Source organism: Schistocerca cancellata, chromosome 1 (assembly GCF_023864275.1).
Source record: "Schistocerca cancellata isolate TAMUIC-IGC-003103 chromosome 1, iqSchCanc2.1, whole genome shotgun sequence".
Lineage (NCBI taxonomy): Eukaryota > Metazoa > Arthropoda > Insecta > Orthoptera > Acrididae > Schistocerca > Schistocerca cancellata.
In genome coordinates, this window is record NC_064626.1 from 807435255 (window position 1) to 807445039 (window position 9785).

The window sequence follows — 9785 nt, forward strand, 5'->3', positions numbered from 1 at the left end:
ATGATGAGCAATTGGAGCAAAGGTACATATGGGTAAATGATACTAATATATATTGCACTCCGTCTTCAGGCCACGAGTCATCCTCAGTGGAGGATGTGGATAGGAGGGGCATGGGGTCAGCACACTGCTCTCCTGGTCGTTATGACGGTATTCTTGCCCGAAGCCACAACTATTCGGTCGAGTAGCTCCTCAGTTGGCATCACGAGGCAGCGAGGCTGAGTGCACCCCGAAAAATGGCAACAGCACATGGTGGCCTGGATAGTCACCCATCCAAGTGCCGATCACACCCGATAGTGCTTAACTCCAGTGATCTCACGTGAACCGGTGTATCCACTGTGGCAAGGCCGTTGCCATAATATATATATATATATATATATATATATATATATATATATATATATATATATATATATATATATATATATATATATATATATACTAATTTGTACCTTTGTTCATCATTGTCTTATGATTCTTTGATTCTTTCGATGTATTTTACAGTTGCAATGACGATGAATCGGGAAAGGTTTTTGAGTACCCATTTATGGAAGCATTTGCATAAGCATATCCATCACAAACAGCAGCTGAGGCTATTCCACCACAAGCGATTGAAAGCTCTATTCTGACTAAGTGATAATAATCTCCTTTGTCTGAAATGTACTGGATTTTATGCATATTGACGATATGAAGAAGTTTGCTCCTTATTTTACAGGTACTGTTATTGATGACAATGATGATGATGTCCAGTCATTCCCAGAACAACTACACTCACATGCATCTGCTGATGTGCATAGCTCTAAGTGGTACAGTATGCCATGTAAATATACATACAAATGTATAGACACACACACATACACACGTGTGTGTGGGGGAGGGGGGTTATTGTGTAACTTTTCCTTCTGTATGTTACAGCATATGTTACAGGAATGTTAGATGAGCTGCACCAGCAATGGAACATCAACCATACTGTAGCAGTGATGAACACAGTCTACGGGATGGCGTACTCAACTACACAATGAGCGGTAGCACAGTAAGCACCAAAAAAATATTTCCCTCAATTCTTGTGGGTATGTATTATATACATTTATGTAGCACTTGTTACCTGAGTATTTCTTTTATATGTTGTGGAAATGTTAGATGAGTGACAGCACATCCATAATGTTGCTGAGACAAATAAGTCTGAATGGTGGAGTACTCACCAAAATGACGACTGACAGTGCAGCCATTCTTTTACTGCAGAGCAGTCCAAGGCGTGGCGTACTCTGTGTGAGTACTGGTTATATTTTTATCAGATTCACATATATATTATATAGACCTAAATATGTTCATACATTATCTGAGTATCAGTTCTGTATGTTGCAGGCCAGGTTGTGGAACTGTAGGAGATATCCAAACAGTAGTATCAACAGCCACAGTTTGTGGTCAGTTAATTGTTTTTTAATCCCATAATGGGTGATGAGGAGCCTTAAGAGGCATTAATGCATTTGAGAATGCAGAGCAGCCAAGTGCTTGCTAAAGCAAGATTACCACGAACGTGACAGCAACAGATGGCGAAAAATGTTAAGTAGTGAAATACATTTTCAATTAATATATTTTAGTGAAACACATTTTAATTAATATACTTTTACCCGTAATCTAAGGATTCATTTTTCATGTATTACAGTTGTAACCAGTACGAGGCAGGCAGATCCCCATGTCACCAATGAAGGTAACAGATACTTTGTGTTTTATTAAAATACTTCAGATATTTTAATGAATTTTTTCTTATAATACCATAGTTATTTTTTATTCACCACACTAAACCCCACCATTCACCATCTGCAATTCAAAGAATTTCATATTCAATATATGTTTGTAAAATACATATTCTAATATAACGCTTTCTGTTGTAAACGTCAAAGCTTGAGTAAGTACCAAGGAGGAGGACATATCTGGCAATGTTAGCGACAAATTATGCTACAGCAGGACCAACCTTCTACTGCATTGCAAGATGACGTGTTAGACGGCAGGACAGGAGAGTGCTTCTCATTTACTAAAGTATCTATATATATATAATTGTCAAATAATATATATATATATATATATATATATATATATATTATTTGACTGTTCCTGACTTTATTCATATGATAGACAGTATGGTAGGGTAGCCCTGTGCCAGGCTTTCTGTTGTGGACAACACCACAGACAATATAGAAGCTACAGCCATTATGGGGAACCAGCGCAACACTTGGCCACTCGTTCTGATTTCGTTTGTAATTTTATTCAAGGGGCCAGCAGAAGCTCCTATTCTCATGTTACTAGAAACAAGGATGACAATTAAGTACACCAACAATGTTGTGATGCCACAGCACTACCGTTTTCAGTAATACAGGGAAAATGCAGAGATAGGAACTTTGATATCCACATCCAGAATGTTATTTGGTATATAAATCTGATTATGTTGCTAAAAGCATGTCAAAATGTTTTGGATCGCGATATTTGCAAAATTATTAATGATCCACGATATTATGCCACTTCCTGTTGCTGCAAATTTAACACAGTAAATGGGAATGATGATATGACTACCTTCCACATCCGCTTGCAGCGGTTACTTGTGTTGATGTTAAGGGGCACACCACCTGCTGAATGTTAAGAGATGCCGGTATTAAATGGGATCTGAATTCAGTTTTCTGAGTTTCAGGAAAAAACTGTCTGGAAAACAGTGAGTTTGTATGTTGTGGCTCGACATACACACACGTTTTCGATCCTGTGTTTTGAGTTTCTTCTAATATCCGTCCTCCACGTGACACAGCTAGTAAAACGGTGGTTAGTAATGTGAAGAATATCGAAAATGCCGGATTTCCTAGGTCCCTTCCTACCTGTGAGAGAAATAATGAACAAAATAGAGAGCATATGAGTAAATACAATGTGTTTAATATTTATGAATATTAGAAGTATGCTGGTATTGTCTTCCCCACAAAGCTCCAGAACATTCCAAAATTTGAGATGCAAAACCCCACAATTTCAGTTCATGTATACAGACTAAGCAAAGGCAGTTCTACGAAGGGGAGTAAGCATAAAGCTGTTAGGTTCCTCCATTTCCCCCATATGCAGGCCAGTATGCGACAAATGTTGATTTGCTACTCATCTGTAACGGTTGTTAACAGCATTAATGCCGGATCTAAACCATATACAGTCTCATTTCCTCCCAATTGACTGCATGTGCAACGTATTTGTCACCTGCGTTGGACGCTAGGATAACTATGTTGAAAAATAAATATGTAGCCATGAAGAACAGAGATATAGAATTTTACTAAAATTTCTATTATTAAAAAAGCTTTAGAGTTTTCACCTGCAAAATCTGGAGGCATTACTTTTCACTGCACCCTCGTAAATGTAAACAGGTGTGTATGGTGTCTCTGTGTGTGTGTGTGTGTGTGTGTGTGTGTGTGTGTGTGTGTGTGTATGTGTGTCTGTGTATTAAGATCAGACTTTAAAAACCTGTTGTATAGAGGATGCATACAATGTATGCAAGAGATTATCTTTTATAAAGGTATTCTATAAAGTTTGCTTGTGATCGCTTTGCTTTCATATTTTTCCACCAGCCGGTGTGGCTGATCAGTTCTAAGCGCTTCAGTCTGGAACCGCGCGACCGCTACAGTTGCAGGTTCGAATCCTGCCTCGGGCATGGATGTGTGTGATGTCCTTAGGTTAGTTAGGTTTAAGTAGTTCTAAGTTCTAGGGGACTGATGACCTCAGATGTTAAGTTCCATAGTGCTCAGAGCCATTCATATTTTTTCATACAAGGTGTGCATTTTGAAAAAGTGGATGGTGTGCACTAATGCTTGGCACCATCGCCAAATACACTCCTGGAAATTGAAATAAGAACACCGTGAATTCATTGTCCCAGGAAGGGGAAACTTTATTGACACATTCCTGGGGTCAGATACATCACATGATCACACTGACAGAACCACAGGCACATAGACACAGGCAACAGAGCATGCACAATGTCGGCACTAGTACAGTGTATATCCACCTTTCGCAGCAATGCAGGCTGCTATTCTCCCATGGAGACGATCGTAGAGATGCTGGATGTAGTCCTGTGGAACGGCTTGCCATGCCATTTCCACCTGGCGCCTCAGTTGGACCAGCGTTCGTGCTGGACGTGCAGACCGCGTGAGACGACGCTTCATCCAGTCCCAAACATGCTCAATGGGGGACAGATCCGGAGATCTTGCTGGCCAGGGTAGTTGACTTACACCTTCTAGAGCACGTTGGGTGGCACGGGATACATGCGGACGTGCATTGTCCTGTTGGAACAGCAAGTTCCCTTGCCGGTCTAGGAATGGTAGAACGATGGGTTCTATGACGGTTTGGATGTACCGTGCACTATTCAGTGTCCCCTCGACGATCACCAGTGGTGTACGGCCAGTGTAGGAGATCGCTCCCCACACCATGATGCCGGGTGTTGACCCTGTGTGCCTCGGTCGTATGCAGTCCTGATTGTGGCGCTCACCTGCACGGCGCCAAACACGCATACGACCATCATTGGCATCAAGGCAGAAGCGACTCTCATCGCTGAAGACGACACGTCTCCATTCGTCCCTCCATTCACGCCTGTCGCGACACCACTGGAGGCGGGCTGCACGATGTTGGGGCGTGAGCGGAAGACGGCCTAACGGTGTGCGGGATCGTAGCCCAGCTTCATGGAGACGGTTGCGAATGGTCCTCGCCGATACCCCAGGAGCAACAGTGTCCCTAATTTGCTGGGAAGTGGCGGTGCGGTTCCCTACGGCACTGCGTAGGATCCTACGGTCTTGGCGTGCATCCGTGCGTCGCTGCGGTCCGGTCCCACGTCGACGGGCACGTGCACGTTCCGCCGACCACTGGCGACAACATCGATGTACTGTGGAGACCTCACGCCCCACGTGTTGAGCAATTCGGCAGTACGTCCACCCGGCCTCCCGCATGCCCACTGTACGCCCTCGCTCAAAGTCCGTCAACTGCACATACGGTTCACGTCCACGCTGTCGCGGCGTGCTACCAGTGTTAAAGACTGCGATGGAGCTCCGTATGCCACGGCAAACTGGCTGACACTGACGGCGGCGGTGCACAAATGCTGCGCAGCTAGCGTCATTCGACGGCCAACACCGCGGTTCCTGGTGTGTCCGCTGTGCCGTGCGTGTGATCATTGCTTGTACAGCCCTCTCGCAGTGTCCGGAGCAAGTATGGTGGGTCTGACACACCGGTGTCAATGTGTTCTTTTTTCCATTTCTAGGAGTGTATCTCCACTGAGGGATAAATATGGAGTGGTTTATGTGACTGAAGTGGGCCTATGCTTCGAGTTAATTCTGGCAGTTGGACTGGACTGTTGACATTCTTCAATCTGGCAGTTGACAGTTGCTTCTGTGAGACGCCTATGTTTTAGCAGTGTCTGAACGGCACAGTGATAGTTCTTCACACGGAAAAGTGATTAATTCTGGGGAGTGGGAGGGTACAGATGACGCTCTCGATAGTGGCAGCTGGCAGTTGTTTATATGAGTCGCCTGTGTTTCAAAAATCACCGTAAGGTAAGGAGTGCAAGTCCTTCTCGGTGGAAACAGTATAACAGACACATGGAATGGCGTAAGTGCTAAGCCTGTTTGCCCTTCTGAGGCGCCTTAGAAGCTTCCGTCAAGGATAACTAGTGTGCCTAACGTTATATGACGGATGTTGATATATGGTCATAGGTTCACTCCATATCGATGCATATTATAATGAAGTGGATTCAACGTGACTCCATATTTTCCCAGTACGTCCTGTTTGTTAAACATTGGTGGCATCTTATTGATGCATGTCTGGCAGCACAGGTTGTGGATTCCTCCTATGTGGATGCCTCTATGTTGAACTAGCTGGTTAAATATTATACAAGGTGATTTTTTACACCATGTTCAAACTCTAGAGATTGATCGATGAGGGAATATAGAACAAAAAAAATCTAATGAACTTATGTCCAGAAGTGCATGATTTCTATGCTAGAGACCATTTATTCAATCATACTTTGTCACAGAGACTGCAGTCTAGTATGCACTGAACCATGCACTGACAGTTACAGTACGCATTGTTTCCTCCTAGAGGATGGTACTGTTCCTCATATGTAATGCCGTAATACCCTCTCCTGTCACAGTAATTGTAATGTTGCGTTCGATTCACTTCTCTTGCTGGCGCACCTTGTAGTGGGTGTGATACAGCGCTGTACACAAAGGTTCCATATTCGAATCGAGAGCTAGCCGAAATGGTGTTTACTTACGGAAAGACAGCGGGCAGGAAAGTGATATCGCGAGACCTATCCCCGCCGACAACAACCATAGCATTCAATGTTTGTAATAGTGTTTCGCCGTTTGTCTGACACAGGGTCGTTTCAGGAAGAAGGAAATCATGAAGGACGTACTCGAAATGTTTGGACACCAGACTCAGAGAAAAATGTGACAAAAAGTGTGGAAGGCGACTGCCGTGTCAGTACCAGGCAGATTGATTTATTACATTTGTTTCATTACAATACAGACTTTTAATACTGTCATTGTGAGAGTGCTGTCACCTATGGGCATTATACGTAAACACCCACTCTTTTCGAATGTTCATGGTACAAATAGGAAACCACTACAGATGCTCCAGGAAAAAATCAGTCTCAGTCTTTGTTGATCAGCCCTCGTACTATGAAATGGTTCGAAATCTCCATTTAATCATTTTACACTTTTTTCTGTCCCCACTTTTGTCTTCATGAAACATCAAGACACTCACCCCTGAATTACATTAAACGGTCATGTTTTACCTCCAGCTACTATGTTCGGGGAAATGTAATTTCCCGATTAGTGCGATAATGATCTTTTGTTTTGGACTCTGTTTATTCACTTGGATGTTCACGTAAGTCTTATGCAGGCTCATCTTTCAAATCTGGTGACCTTCGTGGCCATGCAATTTGGAACGATCAGACAATTATTCTGTTTTTTCTTTTTTTTTTCACATGTGTTACGAAGTAACCGAGTGACCCCACGAGCAGTGTGAAGTGGAGCTCCATCATGCATCAAAACAGTTTGGTCCAAAGCACCTCTTCCCCATCGAACAGGCATCACATGTTGGCGAAGCAGATCACTGCAAAGTGTGCCATTCACGCTGCATGTCCTTGTTCGTTTGGATCCGAGTTCATCCTTCGTCGCCGTACCAGCTCCTAAAGAAAAATCAAGATATAAACATCACTAACAACACAAATCCTGCAGCTCACAGTCTGAACGTCATTCCTATAACCGAGCGAGGTGGGGCAGTGGTTAGCACACTGGACTCATTCGGAAGGACGACGGTTCGAACCCGCGTCCTGTCATTCTGATTTAGGTTTTCCGTGACTTCCGTGAATCGCCTCATTCATATGGCGTGATGGTTCCTCTGAAAGGAAATGGCCGACTTCCTTCCCCGTCCTTCCCTAATCCGATGAGATTGATGACCTCGCTGTTTGGTCCCTTCCCCCAAATCAATGAACCAACTAGTCATTCCTATAAAGTTGGGTACCCGCACGGTAAGTAGTTTACCGTCTGAACTGGCTCAAGCGGCGGAAGTTTGGTTATAACCACCCTGTATACGCAGCTGGGCTCGTTCTCGCGATGTGCCGCGCGTTGCCCTCCCTCATTATCCGAACACATGAGATAAAGGGAGGACATCTTCTTTTGTAGTCACGCATACATATACAGTTCTACTAAGGAACACAGTGCATATGCAGTTGCTTCAGTCGATGACGCCAGTAAACTGGTGTCCGCAAGATTTGGATCGCTACAAAACATTCAGTCATCTCGTGTGCCGGTGCTCGCACAAAAAAATGTGATTACCGGGGTCACCCTCTAACAAAACACAGTTGTACGTTTGTGTTTGACCAAATGTACGACACCATAGATGTGATATCCTCAGAAGGTAGTGATTTGCTTTCTCTATGGACTACAATTCGTTTTTCTGCAACTCTCTACCCATAGATCTATGGCCAGACCTAGTGGACAGTCACTTGAGAACGAAATATAATCTATAGAGACAATGTGAGGATCAAAACTGTGTTGACACACATTTGGCCAAACATAAGTATGTAACAGAAGTTCAAAAATTTAACCATCTAATCCTGGGTTGGAAGGAGCTATATACAACGTCTGCTAACATACCACAAGTGGAAACTTGTGTAAAATTAAAAGAGAAAGATGACTGTGGTTTTAGGTTCAATAGTTGTACTCTTTAGTCACCGCCTTAGAACGGAAATCATTTTCTCAGCACCGTAGCGACTAAATACTGTGGATCTGTCAGCACTGTTTCTCCAGCGGCTAGTGCTTACGTAGTCCTTTGATGGATTAGGCTTCAAACACCGGTTGTATACAGGTAAATGACCTTGATTGTTGGTAGAACAGACACAGCTCCTATTTTGACTTCATTTTATACGGTTTTTAGCCGTTCGGAGCACCTCTCTAGCAAGTAGGTCTAGCTTTAAGTACTATAGGAAATAAAAGACGAAGTTGCTCCATGCAATGAGACGCTTTAAAATATGGATCACCATGTACGCTCGCGCTGGTTGTAAACCACATCTGGTCAACCAGTCCGGTACGAAGCAGGAAAAACTAAAAAAAATTAAACTGCACCCGAACAGGCCATGAAGGTCCAACGGTACCGATCGACCGCCGCGTCATTCTCAGCCCATAGTCGTCACTGGATGCGGATATGGAGAGGCATGTGGTCAGCACAACACTCTCCCGCCCGTATGTCAGTTTAGGAAACTGGAGCCGCTACTTCTCAATCAAGTAGCTCCTCAGTTTGCCTCACAAGGACTGAGTGCAGCCCGCTTGCCAGCAGCGCTCGGCAGACCGGATGGTCACCCATCCAAGTGCTAGCCCAGCCCGACAGCGCTTAACTTCGGTGATCTGACGGGAACCGGTGTTACCACTGCTGCAAGGCCGTTGGCTGAAGCAGGAAAAAGAACACAAAATTAAATTAAAATTCACAGCTTATCAAAAGACCATTTACCGAGTTAAGATGTATTCGCAGATGATGATGTACACTGAAGTGAGAAAGGTCATGGGGTGGCGGTATGCACATAGAAAGATGACGTACTATCAAGTACACAAGGTATAAAAGACCAGTACATTGGCGGAGCTGTCATTTGTACTCAGGTGAGTCATGCGAAAAGGTTTCCAAAGTGATTACGGCCGCACGACGGGAATTCCCTTATTTTGAACTCGGAATGCTAGTTCCGGAAGCAGACGCATGGGACACTTCATTTCGGAAATTGCAAGGGAATTCAATGTTCCGTGATTCACAGGGTCAAGAGTGTGCGGAAGATACAAAATTTCAAGCATTATTTCTTACCACGGACAACGCATTGGCCGACGGCCTTCACTTAACGACCAGGAGCAGCAGCATTTGCGTAGTGTTGTCAGTACTAACAGTCAAGCAAGATTGTGTGACATAACCCCAGACACCAAAGTGGGACCTACGACGAACGTATCCGTTAGGACAGTGCGGCGAAATTTGGCGTTAATTGACTATAGTTCAGACGAGCGATGCGAGTCTCTTTGCTAAAAGCACGAGATCGCTTGGAACGCTTGTGCTGGGCTGGTGACCATATCGGTTTGACCCTTGACGACTGGAAAACTGTGACCTGGTCAGATGAATCCAGATTTAATTTGGTAAGAGCTGATGGTAGGGTTCGAGTGTGTCCCAGACCCAAGAAGCTATGTACACAAGTTGTCGACAAGGAACTGTGCAAGCTGGCGACGACTCCATAATAGTGTGGTCTC

At 44.1% G+C, this 9785-nt stretch overlaps 1 pseudogene; it reads right to left on the minus strand.

The window, feature by feature from the left end:
* Positions 1-8832: 8832 nt before the first annotated feature.
* Positions 8833-8950, minus strand: LOC126097490 (5S ribosomal RNA; annotated as a pseudogene).
* Between the last annotated feature and the right edge of the window lie 835 nt (positions 8951-9785).